Consider the following 21248-nt stretch of genomic DNA (forward strand, 5'->3'; position numbering starts at 1 on the left):
AATGCACATTTATTTAATTTGCATGTTTTCTTATTGTGCAGTTAACCTTTCTCAAAGCATTTTCCTTTGTTATTCAACACTTGTTGTTTTTTCAGACCATTTTTAACAAATGCTTTCAGAAAGCGACATGTCCCAGTGTGAAGGACACAAAAGTTCTCTCTTTGCAGTTTTCATATGAGGCAGGTCTAGACCAAACTCTTTTCCATAGATTATTTACCCAACAATTCCCAAGATAATAATCATTTAATATTCAGTTTGAATTGATTCCCCTGATTGTCAAATCAAAACAAAGATGGCAGCCGGAAGTGACACAACTTCGCGTAGGAAGCGAGAAAGTGACGAAGGTTTGAATGAAAATAAGTGTTAACAGACAGAAAGATTAACACAGAAACACGAAGAACTAAATATGTAAATGACAAAGCTAACGAGCGCCGAGCAGTTTGTACCGGCTGAACTGAACCGGGCCGCTAAACGTCCATCTCACGGAGGGTTCGGTGTCCCCGCCGGATGGTAAGTGAGGACACACCTGCAGGGTTCAGGAAAGTCTGGCTCGTTAAACCGATGCTAACAAAACGTCAGCTACACCTCGGCTAACGTTAGCATTAAACCACCGGCAGGTAGCCGGTAACGGCTGGAAAACGTTAGTGATGCTGTTTGACTGCCCAGATAACCTTCACCTGTTAGCTGCTAGCTGTTAGCTGCTAGCTGTTAGCATGCCCAGGTGTGACTGTAACGGCGGGAGCTGCTAGTTAGCATGTTAGCTAAGCATGTTAGCTGATGACAGAGCGAAAAGTTTTTACTGTTGCCTGAGAATACAGGTTAAATGTTACATAACTTAATTAACGTTACATAACTTATGAAAGTAAGTTATATAGGCAAGTTAATTATGCAAAAAAGTTATATATGAAGGTTTATTATGTAAGGTTGTTAAATACCAATACCTTATGTAATGTTAACTAACCTTAAGTTAGTAATGAAGTCATTTAAAAATAAGTTATATATGTAAGTTAACTATGTAAGTTAAAATTAATTGTAAATTATGTAGGTAAGTTAGTTATTAAGCCTCTGAGTTAGCGTTGAATAGCAGAATAAAGTTTAACCAACAATTAATAAAAAGCAAAACTTTATTTAGTCTCTAAAGTTGAAATAGTAGTGAGCGGTCTGATAACAGGAAACCCTCACCTGAACAGAGGTGAGGGAAGTAGTCTAGCAGCTTAGTCCACCTCCAGCCATGGTCAGGTGTGTGCAGGTACAGGACAAAGCAGACAGCACAGCTGGACTGCTGTGACCTGGGGCACGTGTGTTTATTAATCCATCTTTTTCTGTTTTTATGATTCATATATTATTTTATTACCACTGCCACTTTTTGGGGAAACTGTTTATGTATAAATGAAGGAATGATACTAAATGAGTCTTGAATCTTGACCTGTGGACCTGCAGAGTGCAGAATGAGCTCCCATCAGTTAGATGGAGGAGGAGCAGCTCTGGAAATGGCTGTTGTTGACCTTCATGTGGCTGTAAAAGTAGATCATATGATAACAACTGCATTCTTTACTTGTGGAGTTCTTTGATCAGAGCTGTATTGGCTGTAAACAGTTTATCTTTCTGCCATCTTTGAGCTTTGGAGGAAATGGTTCCATATTTAAGTGACTGTTTCACCTCAGGACTCAGTTTTAGTATATATTTATTTTCCTGCCTGGTGGTCTGACTGACACGAAGCGTCCTGGAGTTGTGAATTTCTGTCGTCGCTCAGCTTCCCTGCAGCTACGCGTTGTGTAACTCGTCAGCTCTGCAGCAGCATGTCCTGAGCTGTCTGATGAATGAGGCAGCAGGAACTCGGGGAGGATCAGTTCAGCGCTGACCGCTGGGATGTTGGGCTGCTGATGGTGATTGTGCTGCTGTGGTTTTCACATTGAGCTTAGGCATAAACATACTGCAAATACTACAGTATGTTAGAGCTAGTCCTACTGTGTGAACCATATACTAAACTACTGACTCGTAGTGTTTCTCCCTCTGGCATTACAATTACGCTGCTCCACTCACCTGGCCATCACGTCTTGTCACATGATTTTTTTTCACCGTATGTAAAGTAGTCTCCTGAAATCACCACGAGCATGCAACGTGACGGCCTGAACGTCAGAAGCCTTAGCTTTCCGCTGGATAAAGAATGAATGCTCTAGCCAAATACCGAACAAGTGCATTCACATATTTTCCTTTTATTTTGCCTTTTTTTTTTTTTTTTTTTTTTTTTTACTGCATAAATTAATCAGTCAAAATGAGCGTTTTCCTCAGTGTTTCTCACAGGATGTGGAGAGACTATGGTGGGGGGGTCCGGGGCCCGAGAGGGTCCGGTAAAGTGAATTACATGTGTCCGTTTACTTTTAATGGACACATGTAATATGTTTTATACTTTCTGTGAATATAATCCAATTAATCTTATTTCCATCCTGTACAGACGCCTTATTTTGGAAAACGGACGTTGTCACATGTGTTTCCTCCTCGCGCTAAATTCATCCAGTCCGACCCGGTTTGATAAATAATGTTGTAACATGAAGACGTCACAGCCTCTCTTCATACTAAAGAGACAAACTGACAGGATAAAGTCTCTAACCTGCCTGCCAACTCGCTCTGGGCCAGTTCAGTTACCGTAAAGGCTGGAATACATGTGCACTCAAAATGTAGGCGTGGCTAGCTTAATCACCTTCTCACAGACAAGAGACAGAAACACTAGAAGCGGTTCTTTTCTAAGAAGTCATCCACAGATGGAGTGGATGCGCTGGGAGACAGTTCAGCAAACTGCTCGGACACTTTAAAATACTTCCACACTGCTGACATGTCAACGTGACTGTTTGGTAAAATTTATTTGGTCTTTTGACTCAATAGGCCGAACACAAAAAGTGCTTATTTGCTATTTCCGGCAGATTAATTCAGTGGCCAAACATTTGGTGCATCCTTAACTATTGTAGTTTTAATTGTAGATGGATTTCAACAGGATCATGCAAACAATGATCGTGTTTAACCGTTTTCAAACGGTTAGGAGATCATCAGCTCGCAGCCTCTCTGTATAGTGATATTAAAAGAACACTTTTAATATCACACTTCATAAACGATTATTGGTGTTTGGGAGGACACGCTGGCATGTGTCTGAGAAAATGTCCATGATATTGTTCTTAAAAAACGTTAAAGAATTAAATTTGTCCAGTTTTAGGGTCACAGGGCGAGGTGACTTTGAAGGCCAGGTGACCAAAGTGTTTACTTTTAGAGTATTTAGTTGTATATGGTTAGAGGACCACGTGTTATACACAGAGGAGGAGCATAGTAGTAGGTTTTTCAGATATGGTGGGGGTCGGACCCAGGAGGGTTTTGGAAATTAAACTAAAGCAGTGAAGTTTTCGTCTAGTATGCAGGGACGGCCAGCCTATGGTGGAGTATAGATTGCACTGATGGGTTTTTAAAGGGGCATTGGTGGCAAATCTGATGGCGAGTGGTACAGAACATCTGAAATAAAATACCTTAGAGACTTTATTTTGGTAAATTCCATGATATTTACAGTTGACTCCATTTTTAAAATCAAATTCCTCGATTGCGTCCGTGTTTTTCACGTCGCAGAAATCCCCGGTCCTGGACCTCCAGCCCTCAGTGGGGTCTTCCAGAGTGTTTTGCCCCTTCAGAGGTGGAGGGTTGCATGTAATGGAAACCCCACCTGTCCTGCACACACGGAGCGTGACACATCTGTTTTCCAGCAGCTGTTCTCAGATCTGTGGCTGGTCTAAGCCCTCAGCTGTTGGTGTTGCTCAGAGTTTATCCTCTGAATCACAGCCTCGCCCTGCTCCCGGCTCCGAGCCCCAGCGACGGCACATACCGCCCGGGCGGGTTTACTGCGAGGCGTGAACCTCCCTCCGTCAGAAAGAAGGTTTTAAACATCCTGAAGCTCGGCAGCAGGTTTCCTCCTGCAGGATGAGCTGAAGCCAGACGATGTGGTCCAGAGAGAGACAGTAAGTCTGTGGATGTGCGGTATCAGTGTGCCGGGTTCTGGACTGGATTATGTGTTGGTCAGCAAATTAACAAATCACTCCTCAAACTGCGTTTAAAGAACACAGTTTTCTGGCTGAGAATGAAGAGCACTGTTTTAGCTTGATGGCAGCATGGTAGCCTTCGTTAGCGGAGCCACATCTGAAGAACAGGAGAGTTCATTCAGTCTGAACAACAGTCCACAAACACGGGGTTCAGTTTGGAGAGAGATGAAATCCAGCAGACTGAGAAGCTGGAACCAGAGTTTCACTGGTTATCAGAGTTGTTATTAGTTACCTGTGTGATTAGTTATAGATCTTGCTTGGGTTTGTCAGTGTCGGCGTGTCAGTCCATCCAGGCTGAAATATCTCAACAATTATCAGGTTGATTGCCATCATTTTTAATTAAGCTGCCCATGGTACCTCCTGATTACTGTAATGACCCCCGCACTTTTTATTTATCCTGTGAAATATCTCAACATCTACCGAGAGGACTGGCACATGTCGACTTTATCAGTGTCAGTCCTCAGTCGTACGTCCCAGTCAGCAGCTGCTCGGAGGACTACGGCTGAAGTGTGGTCGTATTCTGGTTTCTATAGAAGTGCTGAGAGAAAGATCTAACGAGTCCTTAGCTTTAGCTCCTAGCCCTGATGTGTGGACTTGAGAACGAGGAACACATGCTGTCTGTCTGACTTGCTAACAGTTTGTAAAGTGAAGCTGTCAGTGTGCTGTAAAACCTCCACATGTTGTTCTGCGGTTCATTTAAAGTCCGGTAGTCATGAACTGGTAGTAAACGTGTTGAAACGCTGCAGACTCCCGCACAACACTCCTCTGTGTTTCAGACTCACTGCGTACACTTTATAACAGCCCTAATGTTGATGTGTTTTCATGTTTCCATAAGGTGTTGGCTGTTATTACATCAAGTGCTGCTAATCTCAGGCCCCGCCCACACTACTGAGTTTTGGTTTTAAAACGGAGACCTTTTACTGCGTTTGCTCCTCCCGTCCTGAAAAAAAAATAAAGAACTAAAACAGAGAAGTTTGAAAACGCTGCTGACCCCGTTTTTTGTTTTAAAACTCCAGAGAGGGCAAAAATGAAGAACTTTAGAAGCGATGACGCAGACGGTCATGTTTGGCTTCCTGATTGGCTCTTATCAAGCAGTGAAAGCAGAAACACGATGATGCTGACAGAGTTTTAGTTTTCGTGTTTTTATGAAAATATGCTGTACTGTGAAAATAACATTTATACACTTGTATTGTGTATGTCTCCGTATTTACTTTGCGACAACTCCCAGTCTGTTTTCCGCCGCCACAGTCTCGCGTTACATTCAGTAACAGTCCCAGCTCGTTATTGGTCCATGCAAATAAAATCTGGTTCTTCCTTTGTAGTACTAAACATGGATGGGGCCTTATTTGTGATTTCCAATAGAAAGCTTAATAAATACCCAAACTACTCCTATCACTGTCAGTCCTGCACAGAGCGGGTGAGTTTCACTCAGCCCTGTTTATGAAAGGGATCAGACGTGTTCATGCTGAGTTGGATAAAGCATGGCTGGGTTGTTTAGAAGTGTCGTTAAGTTTGGAGCAGAGATCATTCATCCCGTGTGATTTAAGGGAGAGGCACGCTGTCATTAGCTCCCTGAAGGCTCTGCTTTCCACCTGCAGGGCTGTGATTTTCACTCTGCGTCTTCCCGAGCTGCAGGCCTGGACTTGAATCACCGTGTCGGAGAAGAGGAACAAAGACTGTCCTCCCGGCGAGCACGGTAAGCGATGGATGCAGGGTCGCAGTCTGTTTTTGTTTCTACACAGCAGATAAATGGATGTAATGGTTTGTGTAGGCTCACCTGGCCTGGTGGGAGTAAATCAGAGGCTGATTGTTGGGTTAGTCAGACTGCAGATAAACAGCAGGCTGAGGAGGACACGCCCGCTCAGACTCTCTCATTCAGCCTCTCAACTCTCACTCTGCTGCTCCGGCCTCAGGTTCTCTCTGAAAGTTTCTACAAACATTCATATTTACTCATGTGGCAGACGCTTTTAACCTAAAGAGACTTACATTTGAGGAACAGCATACAAACATCAGTAAAATAAGAGATCTGCAAGTGACAATGAATACTAGTAAGAGCTGTTAGCACTTGTCAGCATCAGTGGGGTAAATACCTCGGGGAAGAAGTAAGAGTTAGAGAGTGGTGTCACAGATGAGAACAGGGTCTGATGCTGATTAGTGTGAAGGGAAGGCGGAGCCAGGCAGCGTTCGTTGGAGGAGCGCAGTGGCCCAGAAGCAACGTAGGCTTGGATTGTGGAGTTCAGGTAGATGGGGCAGACCCAGTAGTCTCTTTGTATGCAGCATTAGGGACTTGGATTTGATTTGGGAGGCCCCGGGGAGCCAGTGGAGAGTAATGGAGTGACATGAGTCCTTTTGGGCTGATGGAAAACCAGACTGGCTGCTGAGTTCTGAACCATTTGTAGGGGTTTCACCGCACAAACGCATCTGATGTTATAGAACATGATGTTTTGCTGTAGATGAAACTACCCAGGAGGATCTGAAGGAGTTAAAATGAGCTCAACCTTCAGCATCTACAGCAGTAAAACCCAACATGTCACTCACTACTCCAGGGTGGAGAACACCAGGTACAAGATCAGACTCTGTACACGTGCTGCACATCCTGATGGTTACATCATACTGCCGTTTGTAAAAGAGAGGACGCCGTGACGTCAGGAGCTGAGGTAGAGAGCGAGGAGACATTTCTTTCGGATTTTAATGGACAAATAAAGTCTGTAGTCATAGTTTTATTAATAAAATAAACACTTGTTCCCTGTTTATATTTTTGTTGCCTATTGCAATAATCACTTATCGGTAAGCAATCCCTCAGCCAGCTGGGAGGTCCTGCTCTCTGAAACAGAGGCCCCGGACCAGCCGGCCAAGAAAAAGCTATTCTGTGAGGGCTGCGTCCGGCCCTCCTCCTCATTGGCTGTCTGTAATTTGTTCTGCGAGGTGGAAAACCTGTTCACATTCCTCTCCGATGAGTCGTGTTGTCGCTCAGAGAGCTCCGAGCACTCGGCGGTAATTTTCCATCAGAGCAGAGCGACACTGTCGATGCCTCGTCCCCCTCAGCTCACACAGCTCAGTAATTATACAGAAGCAGACACAGGCCGGCCCACCGAGGCAGGCTGGGTAATCACCGCTCTCCATTCAGCCGGGCTCAGGCTCTGCATGTGACTGCATGCTGGACGTCCCGTCCTCGCTGTCATCAGAACACATACAGGCTGGGAGAGCTTTCACTGAGACGTTCACACATGTACACTGTGCTGTTGCATAAGACGACGTGAGCCAGAGATGCACACAAAGCAAACAGATGAACGTCTAATCTGATAAACAGTGTTTCACTTTATACAGTAAACAGCAAATACAAGTAAACCTGTTAGGATTTACAAATAACTCCACAAACAAAGATGTGAAGTGCCAAGAGAGCTCAGTGTGAAGCAACTTAAACACACCTTCACCACATCAACCTCACACACACAGCATTTAAACACCACTGAGAAACACAGTTGACAGCGGATTCGCCGCTCTGAGCACCAGTAAAGTTATCTTGACAGAGACAGTAGGGACAAGTATCGCTACTCGATGCCTCTGTGGTATCGAAAGATAACAGCGCCGAGTCCGTGCTGATTTTAACAGCCGCAGTGTTCCTCAGTGTTTCTCACCACCAGCTCGGCTTTCTGTTGGTTCCATCTTCTGGGATCATTTAACACGTCTCTGTACATTTTTATTTGCTGTTTCCATCACTTGTCACTGATCGATCGCTGCGTTCCATCACACCAGTTCAAGCTTTTGTGGCGCAGCAGCTGATTTTCCTGACGGAGCCTCCGGCTGCAGCTGCGGCTGCTTCAGGTGCAGCTTCTTTGATCGGCTGGACGTGCAGCTTCTCTTTACTCTGAGAGTCTTTAGTGTAGTTTAGTGACTTCTTTAAACAGACTGACTCGTGTTTTGGAGGTTTGACTCACCACTAAAGGAAAAAGCATTCCACTGTTTACTTTCAACACAAGCATCAATAAGTTGTTATTTTAGTTTGATTAGTTTAAATTTGTTTCCCACAACTTATTTTGTCACTAAACTGTTTCCTCGTCTCTCATTCACATATAAAAAAACTCCCGAGCTGCAGTCTTTCCCCGTATATAAAACTACCTGTGAGGATGAACTAATCAGGATGAGCAGGATCTGTTTCCCAAAACTTATGTAGCAGTTATTTGAAACAAGAAAAAATAAAATAGATCACCTTGCTTGTCCATAACAACAGTAAAACTAATAATAGGTGACCAATCAGCTACTACGGCTTCAACAGGTGGCATTTTATGAGAGTGATGAAGTACTGTTGGTATCGGTATCACTGTAAGGGTACTGGTTTTGGTGCAGGTAGCGTAACATTTTAAATGATACCTATATTTCCTTATTGATCGTCAGATCTCGTGTTTGGATCTAAAGCAGCAGTTAATCCATCTCTCAATGCTTCCTGTAGAAACGTAGCTGGGATCATCTGAAGAGGCTCAGTCCTCCAGGTGGTGGTGATAAAAAGCGGTTGGTTCGTTAGTGCTCCTGACTGAAGAAGGAGAAACGTCTTCAAGTATCTTCAGCCCAGTCCAGGTGCCCTTGATTTAACCCTCCCTGGATTGTGTGAGCTTTGAGTGATCCGTTGCCAGCCGACCCCGCTCGCCCTCCTGCCCTCGGCCTCCTCTCTACATATTCAGCAGCCGAATGAAAGGAGGCAGCTTTGAGGCCCCTGAAGCTGCAGTTGGGTTGAAGTGTCTGCTTCAGGCAGCCCTCCAGGGAAGCCTGGCGGACACCTCAAAGGTTTGGATTGTAGGCAGACTCCACAGGGGCCCCTTCAGAGCCAAGGTTCACTAGACTGATGCTGTTTTTAAATGACCAGCTCCAACAACAGAACAGCGGGACAGAGTATGCACTCACAGAGAGTTAATGCAGACAGGAAGCTGAACGGCTTCATAGGTGGTGTGGTTCAGACCTTCATGCTCAGGAGGAACTGTAGTAACACTGTTAGTGCCCGGCGTAAATGAGCTGGTCCAGAATGTGTTGGACCAGAACAGGCCCAATGAACCAATGAAAGAGCAGCAGCGCTCGTCGTGTTTCCCGCCCTTAACAGCTGACACACTGTCTTAAAAACACTAGTTGTTGATGGTGATTCATCACATGATCTGGAAGAGAGTCACCTTGTCACCAGGTATCTAACAGTCTGTGTCGACACAAAGATCTGGGACCTGCAGCAGATTACAGAGAGACCTGGAACTGGACACATCAAACTTTTGAAAACCGGGCTTCTGTTCCTTTCTCTGTGGTATGAACTGATCCCGTCTGCTCGTTGTCAGTTGTGTTATTGTTCTGTGGTAGAGTTGGACGTCTGCACTGCATTAACAAAGCCGACATGATGTTCACCTTCACAGGTACATTTCTATAATGTGTGGAACTTAAAGGTGTGATTATCTCCTCGCGGTCCGTTCTGTGTGCGCTGAAAAACAACCTGCCGTTTGTGCCCTGGCTCTGTAGATGTTAAACATACGGACACACGGCGAAGTTCCAGCCATGATGTGTGTGTCTGTAACGTTTGATGACTTCCCCACAGACATTCAGCTTTTACTTCACCAAGACCTGCTGCTGCTGTCATGTCAGCTGTAGCAGCAGGAGAGCTGTGAGGATCTCAGTCTGGGGCTGCTGTGCTGTCCTCCCTGCATGTTAGCGTCATGTTGGCTTGGCAGCAGCAGCTGTAGCCTCGTTATGCTAACCCACAACTTAGCTACATCCCTTCCTGTGTGTGTATTAATAAAATAAACACTTTGGCAGTAATGTGAAGTTAGAGATCAGCTTTAAGTGGGCCAACACCTTCAACCTGCTACGCATGAGAGCGTGAAGCGTACCCTGCACGTCTGAACATATTGCGACACATCTGTGCATTGTGGTTTGCTCGGTTAGCTTAGCTCTCCTCATCTTGTGGCGACCCCTCACTGTTGTCTCCAGGCTGATCTCTGAGTAGAACAACATCTCACATCAGTAACGGATCATTAAGTACTTGGGCCTGTGCGGTTAACGGCGCGTCACTGTGTTTACTTTCACCCTCTCCAGCCAGCAGTCATTAATCATGGCTGCTGCAGGGTGATGGAGGAGTTCCACCTCTTCCTCTTGAGTCTTCAGCAGAGGGTGGAGTGAGGCTGTCGACACTCTTGCTCCGTTTGGCTGAATCCACACATTCCTGCTGCAGGACCACACAAAGTGACCTGCAGCACAGAGCCAGGGCTCTGAGCCCAGGCCCGGCTGCTGCAGTCACAGGGCAGTTCAGCTTGTTGTTTATATACACACTTCAAATGGTCAAAAGCACCAGAACGTGTCAGGTTGAAGCCATTACGTGTAATAAAGTCAGAACCAGGTGAAGCTCATGATGTGATGTCTGGTTCTGTGCTTGCAGGTCAGTTTAATGCTGCATAATGAGAAGCAGCCTGCAATTATCCACCCTGGAGGACCATCTGCATAAAGAGGTAAGAATCAGGAACCCAACACAGAGAGATAACGGCCTCTTTAAGAAGATCAGACCGTTGGATACGCAGTTCAAACAGGTACACAAAAACCAAAATATCCTGCAACATGTTCCAGCCTCCTGACGAAACCCTTCAGGTCACTTTGAATTGATCCAGCTTCACCCACACAGCTGTGACCCAAAGTGTAGGTCTTTGTTCTCACTGTGTGACTAAAGTATTTGTAATGATCCATAATAAGTTCACCTTGTGGCCAGTCAGCTGGAAGGTTAGAAGAACCAGCAGGAACAGAAACACTTGTTCCAGATGGGACGCTGCAGCGAAGGGGGCGGTGAGATTTAGAGTGAATCTGCACTTCTGAGTTCCACCTTTTTGCATTTGTGAATGAATTCAGAACCGTCTGCATATCTGCGATATATTTCCCCACCTAGAGTAAACGCTCCGTCAGTACAGGAGGACGCACCAGGGAGACTGAATGAATGCAGCTTAAAGCAGAAGTCGTGAAGCTCATGTGTTTACGTTGTTTTGAGCTGTATTGTGTTGTTGTTTTATATGTTTGATTGTGATATTTAAGTTTATAAAGTAACCGGATCGTGGCCGGTACCCGGCCCACCTAACATGATCAGTATCGGGCCTGTTACTAGTCAGCGTAGGGGCCTTTGGGTGTTGGTTCTAGCGCACAGCGGTACTGAACAGATCCAGTGTGGCCCTGAGAGAGGACGGGACCCGCTGTGGATAGCTGGACTCCTGTTTAGATGGCAGTCAAAGTTACGGCCTGTACTGCAGCTCCCCGTGCGACGCCGCTTATTATTCATTAATTCTGATTCCCCCTCGTGTCGTCTCCCCAGAGACCCTCGGCCCCACTAAAGAGCCTCAAGGTCAAAGGTCACTGGTGTTAGGAGGACCAGCTGCCACTTAGTGTTAGCAGATACAGCAAAAACCCACCGAGAGGAAGCAGCTCATCTGTTTCCTCCATGTGGCTTAATAACAGTTAGAACGTGATATTGTGGCACTGAAAGTGCATTTCAGTTCCAGAGCAGCTGTTTGTGATGCTGTGGTGAACGACCTCAGCAGAGAAGCTGTGACCCAGGGCTCTGCGATATGACAAAAAAAATCATATCCCGATATAGAACATTTTTGTAAATTCAATGAAATATGTCATTTCCAACTGGAACTCTGGATATTTCTCTGCATTATAAAGGCGGGCTACGTAACCGTGACACCAACACCATGACAGAGTGAACAACGACACAAGTAATGTAACTAAGGTTAGCTAGCTCGCGGGTTAGCAAACTGACGCTACCTGCTGCTTCAAAGCTAACATGAGAGGACGGGACGGTCCAGAGCAGCACGGCAGCTCCAGACAGCTCGCTCATATGAGGCCGTTAAGTAATCAGAAAATATGAAATGGCAGAATGTTAGATGACACACGGTGTAACGTAACGTTGACAACCATGACAGCAGCGGGGCAGAAATGACTTTTAACATGAAGGCTGATAACGTGGCGTGCTCGTGCCGTGCTGCCGTCGGTGCACAGGGATACTTTCGCTTCACAGCACGTTGTTGGGTGTCTTTCTAAAATGCTCCCAAACTTCAGGTGGTTGAAGGCGACTTGAAGTTGGATATTAGTTTTATGTTGTACATTCGATAGATGTCGATGTCATCACACCTTGATGAGGCGACGCACGCCAGCCGGCAGCTTCCTGCCTCTTGTGTGTCCAGGCTAGGGTTGGGTATCGTTTCAATTTATCGATTCTGGTTCTACTCATCTGCTTCTGGTTCCAACCCCTTCATCACAGATGCTCTTCCTCCTCCCCTTCATGGCTAAAGCAAAAGGGGTCTCTGTCCTAGAGCGGCGTCTCTGGGACTCGTCTCATCTGTAGCCATCGTTGGTTTCCCTTCAGTATAAAAGCTGAACTTCGGCTCACCTGTGTTTTGTACCTGAGACGTTGCTGCTGTTAGCGTTAGCTGGATCTGGGGCGTCATTGCTGCTGGGAGAGCGCGACACGTTGAACACGGTGATGCGTTCCTTCAGATTCACGCCGTGTCGAAGGAAACGCTTCGTCATGTTGGAGCTGCTTCCTCCCTCGCACCGAACCTCCTGACTGCAGCTGGTGCTCTCGTCTTCACGCTTTGTTGATGTAACAAATGAGGCGACGTTAGGTTGGCGTAGCAGCTGCTGGCAGATAAGAGACACTTTGATGGACTGTAAAATGCAGTTCAATCAGGAGCTGAGATATGCAGGAAGTCAGGAACCGAGAAGCAGAATCCAAACGCACGGGTCTTAACGAGGCCACGGTTCTTCATCTGCAACCATCTCAGACCCACCTTTGAACTCGAAGTGTGCAGTTTATTTTGATCTCTTTCCAGAGGCTACCTACACATTCACACTGTGAGCGCTGCAGACTGTGATGCGGTGCGTTCAGCTGGATAAAGTCTCTCATTGTTACCATTTGGGCGGCCTTGTAAAAGTCTAATACGGCCGTTTTCCTGCCACCCTGTGCACACTGCGGCCCAGCTGGGTGTGGTCTCAGGGACACTGGACCACGCCGGGCTCTGGTGTCGGCTGTGATGCTCGTGAATGTCTGTAAACGGCGCCTGGAGCTGGTCAGCAGCCGGCTTCTGGAGTGTCCGATGAACACGGAGGCAGACTGATCCGAACAGCGCTGATAGCAGCAGAATATCTAATGTTTCAGACATGGGGAGTTGTCTCAGATTTCTCTCCGAATCCCTCCCAGCTGCCGTCTGATGAAATAAAAACATCTTGCTGCAGTTCAGGTGTTTTTCTTTCTTTTCCTGGTTTGTAAAGTTTCTGTTGTCCGTAACGTGGTGAGGGATGTTTGACCCTGGGCTCCTTTTATAAAAGCTCCTGAAACCACACTGAGCAGTTTGCAGAATAGCTGAGCTCACTCCTAAAAATATGCTTCTGCTTGCATAAATCTTTTCAAGCTTCCTCCGGTGTTAAAAAGTATGATCCTGCAGATTTCAAACTACAGATGCTTTTAATGTTGTGCGTTTCTCAGCTGTGGCGTTCAGTGTGTTAGCATTCAGTAGCTAGCTCTCTCCATAGAAGGTTTTCGGCACGCTATCGTCAGGCGGTCTCAGAAACACAAGCAAAGCAAAAAAAAAAGCACAGACTGTAACAGTTGAGACGTCCCAGAACAGGAAATGTCCCATGTATGTGATAATGTCCCAGAGACGCTGTGACATCACTAAGTCATCTGCCCCATTATTGATGTGAACATATTGATCTGTGCAGCTTTTAGTAGCCGCTCTAAACCAGGCCCAGCTCTCTGTGGAGGTCAGGAGGATTCTTCTGGCCTATTTAAAGGTTTGATTTGCTGTCCAAAGAATGTGCTGTAAACCCCTGCCAACACTCACTGTGTGTGTCTGTGTGTTAGCAGCTGTTTGGTGGATCTGATAGAGCCTCGCATGCTTCAGCGGGGGAGAGAGAGAGAGCGAGCGAGCTGTGGGTGGAGCTGTCCGAGGCTGCAGCCTGATCCTCTCTCTGAACACATTTCTGCCTGCCTCTCCCTGTTGAGCTGCTTCTCTCTGCACTCCGCTGCTGTCAGGGCTTTCCGTCGTGTCTGTCGGTCCTGGTCTTTGTGGTCGCTGTTGGATTACTTTAGTTCTGACGGGGCTGAGTGGGAGTCGGACTCCGGTCTCTGAGGGTAAGTGCCTTGCTCGTTCAGCCTCCTGCACCGCTGGCTTTATCTGCTGCACAGGTTGTTTTGTTCAGAAACCTCACCGATCGTGGTGCTGACTGGTGTAGCAGCTTTCTAACATCTGCCTGCTCTGATGAAGACAAACATCTCGGGGTCATTAAAGGGTCTCTCCCCGTGGTTCTGCTCTGTGCACTGAATAGAAAGAACAAATTTGCACCTCAATGCTTTCCTTCTCTGGCCGGGTTTCAGGGACCTGAAGGACTCTTAAACTTTATTCACTGGTCCTGGAATTCCTGGAATGTCAGGGGATTTTCAGGACAGGTAAATGTGCTGAACTGTGTGAATAAGCGAGGAGAACGCTGGTGAGTGCATCAGAGCGTGTTTTACACCCCGGTTCACGCTGGTGCTGCAGTCTGCTGGGTTTCTGTCCTGTTCACAGGACCGCGTGTGAAAATGTTTTACTCGCAGGAGAAGAGCTGATGGAAATGATCCCAGACTGAGGCGGCAGACGAAAGGCCGACATGCAGCGCTGTTACTGTGTGTGTGGAGGCCGAGTGGGAATAAAACCTGATGTCAGATCAGAACTGTGCTCGGAGAGTTTGTGCTGAAGGTGTTAAAGGTTCAGAGGAGAGAGTCACACAGTTAGTGGAGGCCTGCAGGGGGAGAAACTGGCTGCACAGTTTGATGTTGGAGCCAAGATGGAGGCAGGTTCCCCCCCTCTGCCCCCGTCCTCCCCTGTCCTTCATGGCAGGGCAGCTCTAGGTTTCATGTAGTTGGGTTTGGAAGGTTCATTTCCACTTGTAGTTTTTATTATGTGGACATGTTGCCTGTGTGGTTCCTGAGTTTGGGCTCATAGTTTTCTCCCAGTCGCTACATATGAAAATAATCAAAGAAGTCCAAATGTCTCAGGTCAACAGCTGAAAGTTCTTTTGCATGTTTATACCTCTGTAGGTTTCAGTAGTCTGCTCAGCGATCAGCTGCTGTTTTAAAGTGAGAATGTTAAACCGGACCGAGGTTTCTCCTCTGACTCCGCAGATAACGTCTGAGTCAAACATCAGATTGATAAGAAACATTTTATTTCATGAACTTTGAGTTTGGCCCGTGCCTGGACGTGCCTGGACTGTCATGTCTTCCATCTTTAGACACAGTGGTTCTCAAATGTTTTCACCCCACGGACCCCTAAACTGACACAAATTAGACCACGGGCTCCCAGTTTGATAAGAGTTGTCCCGGGGTCGCCCCTCTGATAGAAATACTGCTTTTAGAATCAGAATCTGCTTCGTCGCTCTGTAGGTTTACACGTACAAGGAATTTTGTTTGGTGGCTTTTTGCATAACTATAATCTGAATATATAAATTATGAAATTGACAAGCTATGAAAAATATAAAAGAATAATAAAGAATATCGACAGCATGGCAGTTTGTGCAACTGTCGACTTTACAAACGTTAGAGTATTTACTGTAAAGGGGTTTTCTTCAACTGTATGAAAACTATGACCTAAATCGTTCCTGTGTAACTTACTGATGGAATTATAGTGAAAAAAATAAAGATTGCCCTTTTTGCTGGGGAACCCTGGAACCCCCTCAAGGCCACCTGAAGGTCCCCGGACCCCAAATTGAGGACCACTGGTCTGAATGTATTAGTCTGTAGGTGTGTTTAATCAATATTTAAATATTAGTTTCAGATCAGACGCTCAGTGTTTGATTCTGCAGACATGATGTGTTCTGTTACCTCAGCTGCTCACACCGACAGGATATTAACTGGATCCTTCAGTCGGGCCCTCTCTTTAATTTCCTCCTCAGAGCGTCTCCTGTCCTGCTCCCTGTACCCATAATGCACTGTGTCCTCTTCAGAGAATATGCGTGGTTGTGTTTTATGGAACCAATCAGAGCGACGCTAACCGGACTCGCAGCTTTTGTTCTGAATGTGGTTCTTATTATCTCCTGAACAGAACCAGAGCCCCTGTTCTCCCCGGTCTCTGAGCTGAAGCTGGTCTCCAGGCGGCGTCTCTGGATCCAGTTCCTCTCAGGCAGAGCACAAACAAAGCTTCTGTTCCTCCGGGGAACGGGACGGACGACCTGACACGAGGCTGATCAGAACCGGTGGCGTTCGTATTCTGAGTGACGGAGCGGCAGGAGCATGCTTTTTTTTTTGTTTAGAGCTAGGTTAGCAGGTCCAGTCTTGGCAGTAGCGTTATAGCGTCCACTGTGGGGACTTCTGCCACTGAGCCAGCTGACTTCCTGTTTAGCTCTCCGCTTACTTGAATGGGGTAAAATAACGACCCTGCGGCTCTTCTAGACTTTCCAAATGTTACCGAATGGATCAAACTCTGATAGTGAAACATGGCACGAGAGTTGTGACACTCAAAAAAATGGACCCACCGTGTTACAGCGGCTTCTTTCACAGTGTACGTCTGTGGGCAAACGTCAGTTAAATTGACTTCAGAGCACTTCCTGTAGGCCAGGAGGAAATGTGACGCTACCAAGCCGACCAATCACAGCTCCTGTGGTCTGCGCAACAAGTAGGTACATTTTTGGGGAGGTGCGCGTCGGTCTACGGCGTAGATTTGAAGCAGAAGTATAAACCGGGCTTTAACTTGTTCACCTCGACGAGAGCTGCCCCTGATGTCGTTGACCTTTGACCTCTTGGTACGAGAGGCTCTGCAGAAGAACAGACCGCTTCTGTAGAGTGGGGCAGGTGATTTCCCCCGCCTCCTCCCGCCAAAGTCAACAGCAAAGGTCAAAGGTCACCAGAGCTTTAGGAGCGTCTGCGGCCGATGTGATGAATTCGTCGCCCAGGTGTGAAGGATAGAACTGACCTGGGGTCTGTGGAGGTTACCGGAGACCTCAGACCCGACAGGAACTTGTGTCTGCAGTGACCTCTGACCTCCTGCTGCTGGTGAAGCTGAACGTCTCTCTGGATCAGCGATTCAGGCCCCGTGTGTTGCCGTTCGTTAGAGGGCTGGGCGAAACGGACCATAAAACATTTCATTTCAGGCTATTTCCATAATTATCAGGATAAATGTCAGATCATTATTTCTTCAGTTTAAAGCTCCTGAGTGAAAGTGTGGTTTTAAACTTTTCACTTGAACAAATCTGAGGCAGAACATTCAGAACTGTTCTGATAAAATCTGTTGTAACAAATATGCACAAGGAAAATTAAGTAAAATCTGTTTATCACCTAATTATCGGTACGTTACCATGACAGCAGCGGTGCAGAAATGACTCTGGCCATGACTGACAGGTGGGATTGAACCTGAGGAGAAGTTGTTTTAATGCAAACAGGGTGTGAAGAACCGTCTGCTCGGCGTTGTGTATCTGGACGAGTAGGCGGCGGCGCACTGAACATCATGTGGCAGGTAAACCATATGGACACTGATGGAAACGCAGGGAGACAGAAGTGTTGGAACAGGATGTAGGTTAATACCTTTTGTGTCGCAGTGGACACATTCATCTGCTCTGTCCATCAGAGAAACTTCATTATGTGCCGACGCAGCTGTCTGTTGTTGTGCAGAGCGCCATTTGTCAGCTCGCAGAAGGTCGGGGTCACCGTTAATAGGTCTGTATCAGAGAGCGTGGTCCTGAACACAGCGTCATGGACATGTGTTGGAGCAGGACAGCCACTTACAGCTCGCATCATTCATTCAGCAGCACATTCAGTCGTCCCATTAATGATTCTCTGGTTGCACTTTTTCCAGTGTGAGGATCTGATTCGCTCTCTCATATCGTTTAATTCAATATATTTGGGGGTGGCTCAGTGGATAAGACCCATGCATTTGGTGTGAGAAACACGGGTTCAATCCCCCACTGTGACCCATACACCAACTTGTCCCTGAGGAAGACACTTAACCCCTCGTTGCTCCACAGGCGTGTGACCTCTGACATCTACAGCAGCTGTAAGTCGCTTTGGATAAAAGCAAAATGTTTAACAGTTTAAAGGCCTGAATCTCTTCTCTCTTTATACTAAATGATAACTCAGCAAATAGAAAAGACTCAGTGGATGTGAGTAAGCGTTGGTTCCTCTGGAGACAGGAGACCAAAGCAACATGTCCGTGCTTCATTAGCGTTCAGAGGACTAAAAAGCTTCCTGTCCTCTGCTGGCAGCAAGACGTGCAGGCGTCAGGCGTTTGGTCGGGGTCCGATCACCAGCTCCTGTTTGACCCGTTCACGTTGTCTGGTCTAATCTGCTGAAAGCTTCCTACTGCAAACATTCAGTGTGCCAGCCTGGGACCAGCAGGTGTGTTCAGGTAACACTGACACTAATATAATGAAAGAACACAGAACATGCAGTCTGGCTGTCGCACAGCTGGATCTAAACACGCTAACTGCTGAAACAAACCTCAAGCTCAGGAGCTCTGTGAGCTGTTCCTTTGTTGCCAGCCCGATAATGTTGGCTAGAGCCGAGTTCACACTACACGATTTTTATCCGCCGAGCTCGGTGACCGTCAGGCTGTGATCTGGGGTAAATCATTGATCAATCACACATAATAACAAACAGCTGTTTTCTCTGTAGGTTCGCCTCATTTATTTGTTTATAATATCATACAGTAGCTGACTAATGAACTGAGCCCTATAAATTACACTTGCTAATGAATTCATTCATTAGTTATTGACTTTTCAGACCTGGAACACCTGCAACAGCTGCTTTCACCTGTCTGTTAACGTGACAGCCTTAGGTGTGGAGCTGAACCGATCGATCAGTCGGTCACTATATTGAAAGGCTGCGGTGGGCGGCGGCTGAGAAACCAGCAGGAGACGGCTTCACTCTGAAACCCCTCGTGATGCAGCAGGGACCGTCTGAGCTACAGAGAGGAGCTGCCTGCTCTCATTGGCCGATGGCTCCAGATATTTAGCGTGCTGTCTGGCGTTGGGCGTCAGCGAGAGGTTCGGATGCGTCGTTGAGTAGTTCACACATAACGAATGGCGAGCGTCGACCACAGAATCGGGCCTAAAACCATGTCGTGTGAACTCTGCTTCAGCTGCAGCCAGATGATGCGACATCATCATCTCCGGGTTTCCTCAGGGTCTGACTGCACCCCCGACCCCGAGTTTGTCTCCAGCTGTTCAGATCCAGCTCAGTCCAGGTCCCTGTTCTCAGTGAGCATGTGGAACCTGTTAGTGCCGTAATGGATTCAACAGAAGGCTCCAGAGAGTAGTCGGATCCTTCCCACTGTTGGAGCTTTGATTCTGATTATTCTCTGCTCAGTCCAGAAGTGATCACTACCTGCAGCTGACAGAAAACCTCCCAGGGCCAGGACGGTCCTGGTACTCATTGATTACTATTTGAAAAAGTCACATTTTTATTGCTATTTCATTTTAATTTTACACTTTAAGTTCAATTCAGCTTTATTGGCATGAATGTAAAGCAACAATATTTCAACAATTAATTTCATACATTACATTAAATAAACAGTAAAAGTGTGTTTGTGTGTTAAAAATATAAAATGATAATAATAAAAGATATAAAAATATAGTAAAAATAAATATTAAACATAAAAAAATTAAAAAACTGTAAATGTGTGTATATATTAATAGAAAAGACAAAAAAAATGAATTGATCAGCTTCTGTGTATGAATAACTAGTTTGTTAGTAATAAATGTGGATTTACCCTCTGCTGCCAGCAGAGAGAGACAGAGTTGGGGGGGGGGGGGGATCCAGAGAAGAATGACTGACAGCTGGTGGGTGGGGCTTAACATGTGAGCTACTCCACTGAGAGTTACAACAGAATCAGATCGGTCAGGACGAGAGACCCTGACACACCACAGAGAGAGAGAGACTAAGTTGGAGGACAACAATGATCCCAAACTGGAATATACAGCGACCGACACGACCCTGCGTTCACCATGGTAAGATCACCAACACAGCTGGCAGCTCCGGTTCAAAGCACATGTAGAGAGAGAGTGTGTGTGTGTTTTTGGGTGGGGGAGGGGGTGGGGGGGGCTGCAGGGTGTAGGGTTTCCTCCAAGGTGTAGTATTCAAACATTTGTCCAGAGGTGTTTTCAGTGAAACAGTGAGCACTGAGTGTGTGTTTGCAGAGGGAGGCGTCTGCTCTGTGTGCGAGGTGGAATCGGTTTACACTCGACCCGCAGGTGTTCGGCTCAGTCGTCGTCGCAGCGCGTCATGAACACACCCGAAGCGCCTCTGTCAGCAGCTCACAGTACCAGTACAGTTTTTTCAAACTGTCAGAACTTATATTCTAGAGATCCTGAAGTTTCCACCGATCCAGACTGGGACGGTGTGATGCAGCAGACATGTAGGAAATATCTCAGAGCTGCTGTGGAGGCTCAGGGTGTGACAGGTGAGCACAGGTACAGCTGTCAGGATGCTCTCTGTGCTTTGAATTATTAAAACGGAGCTGTTGTCTTTACGTCTCCCGCTCGTATTGACCGTTGCAGCTAAAGTAATGTCTTCGGTTTATGTGTGGACCCTGGATTTGGGTTCTGCTCTTCAGTCTTAGTTCAGTTCGCTCTGTATGAACAGCAGACGCTGACCAGGTTGTACACACCTGAGCCGTGAGGAAGTCGCGGTGTTACCATGGAGACGCTGTGTGATTGTACACACACAGTGACTGGGTGTGTTTTCATATATTTATATGAATAAAGGTGACATGTTAGTGAAAACACGAGCTCAGACATGTTGGAGAACCAGGTTGATCCACACAGACTGAAACCAGAACCCGTTTGTATTATCGGACTGTGTGACAAGGTTTCCTACCTGTCCTGGAAAACCTGGAAAACTGTTGACCAATTTTCCAGTCATGGAAAACGCCTGGAAAATGAGAGAGAAAGTAAAATTTAGCATCATTCAACAGCGTTGTAGGTTAGGAAATCCTAAACACTCAATCCAACAGCGGTTATCAACTTTTATGTCTGTTACCTAGCAACCAGTGCCACTTTTCTCATCTCGCCGAACTAAACAGTTTTTAATCGCTGTTTTTTTAATGAAACAAACTGAAAATGGAGCAGAAACAACAACTATCATTGAATTTAGGGTCAGATGATTTAGAGGTGTTGGTAACCTCCGTCGAGAAATCC

General features: G+C 46.4%; 1 long non-coding RNA gene across 1 annotated transcript; it reads left to right on the forward strand.

The window, feature by feature from the left end:
• The first annotated feature begins 74 nt into the window (after positions 1 to 74).
• LOC119890139 lies at positions 75 to 19572 on the forward strand. Its single transcript, XR_005442194.1, has 5 exons — positions 75 to 510; positions 5675 to 5772; positions 10483 to 10552; positions 13954 to 14220; positions 16166 to 19572. It is a non-coding gene; the product is annotated as an uncharacterized LOC119890139 (long non-coding RNA).
• Positions 19573 to 21248: the final 1676 nt, after the last annotated feature.

This window comes from Micropterus salmoides, unplaced genomic scaffold (assembly GCF_014851395.1).
Source record: "Micropterus salmoides isolate LMB-PRFRI ecotype aquatic unplaced genomic scaffold, ASM1485139v1 Ms_hic_scaffold_6, whole genome shotgun sequence".
NCBI classification, from domain to species: Eukaryota; Metazoa; Chordata; class Actinopteri; order Centrarchiformes; family Centrarchidae; genus Micropterus; species Micropterus salmoides.